This window comes from Suricata suricatta, chromosome 17, assembly GCF_006229205.1.
Source record: "Suricata suricatta isolate VVHF042 chromosome 17, meerkat_22Aug2017_6uvM2_HiC, whole genome shotgun sequence".
In the NCBI taxonomy this organism is placed as follows: domain Eukaryota; kingdom Metazoa; phylum Chordata; class Mammalia; order Carnivora; family Herpestidae; genus Suricata; species Suricata suricatta.
The window spans coordinates 12,512,541-12,513,828 of record NC_043716.1 but is presented as its reverse complement, the minus strand read 5'-3'; the positions used below and the strand labels follow the sequence as shown (position 1 = coordinate 12,513,828).

The 1,288-nt window shown below is 45.9% G+C and overlaps 1 protein-coding gene across 1 annotated transcript in view; it reads right to left on the bottom strand.

Moving 5' to 3' along the window:
• LOC115282735 (olfactory receptor 3A2-like) overlaps positions 1 to 1,288 on the bottom strand; it is a 4,202-nt gene that overhangs the window by 736 nt on the left and 2,178 nt on the right. The window lies entirely within an intron of this gene.

The following is a 1,288-nucleotide window of genomic DNA, read 5'->3' as shown; positions in this document are numbered from 1 at the left end:
GGGTCATGGTGGGAGGTCCACATCCAGGGTAATATTCAGCCAGAATCCACTGGTACAGGTTACCAGCCTGGTATTTGTTAAGTATTTAGATTATAATCATTACCCACACCGTGGCCCATAGCTGCACATAGCTGTGTTTAGTATACCCTGTATATAGTTTCACTGAATCAGAGAAGGACCAAGTTGATTACCACCTTGGACAATATCTACTCCCTCATTTTACTAAAGAGGAAATGATGGTGGAGCATTGTGGGGCTGAAGTTGTTTGTATTAGAGTGAATACTGAATATACTTTAAAATGTCTGGTTTTCTATCTTTAAAAAATGTACCTATTGGTGGTGTACCGGGTGACAAAGTCAGGTGAGCATCTGACTTTGGGTCAGGTCATGATTTCACGGTTTGTGAGTTCAAGCCCCACATCAGGCTCAATGCTGTCAACTCAGAGCCTGCTTCAGATCTTCTCTCTCTCTCTCTGCCTCTCTGTCACATGTGCTCTCTCAAAAATACATAAAATATTTAAAAAAACCTTTTTAAAATGTACCTACTGCTGGGCCATACCATTGCATACTAGCTACCCCAAATTACTCTGAGATATCAGAAAGGATATGTATGAAGACACCAGAAATTTGTCCACTGATTTGACCAGCCCAAATTGGCTGCTTCCAGCCAAGCCCCCGAGGGGCATTTCCTGACTCTTACTGGGGGTTGAAAGATTCTATGTCCTCTGCAGTTCTCTTTAGGACTGCCCTGGGAATACTCTTCAGAGAAACCTATTCGCTAGAACAGGTGGCCGTGCATCGCGGACCTCATGCATTTAGTCTCACACACCTGTGATAGGTAGCTTGGCAGCAAGCAGGCTCTGGGTTCACAGTGACTGTCGGCACCTGCCTCACTTCATTCTGCTTTCTACCAACCACAGAGTTTATTCTGGAGCTTTCCTCCCTGACCTATCCTGAGAGAGTCTTTTCGCTAATGTGTCTGCCTTATTCAGGTTTTCTAGATCTGTCACCAATTGTAGCAGAACCTCAGGTCTCTCAAGAGTGCGGGTCTGTGAGGAGACTTCTCAGGCACCAACAGTCCACCTCCCAACCCTCTGCTTTCCATTTACTCAAAGATATCCCACGTTGCCCAAAGGAAGCCAGTCTGCTTCCCATGCCTCTTCAATGCTGTATCTCAGGGTCTTCCTCTGGCTGATGGCAGGCAGCAGTGCCCGCTAGTCACAACCTCCCTCCACTATCATAATCATCACCCTCTATTCCCATTCTCCCAATTAAGAACTCGGTTCCTT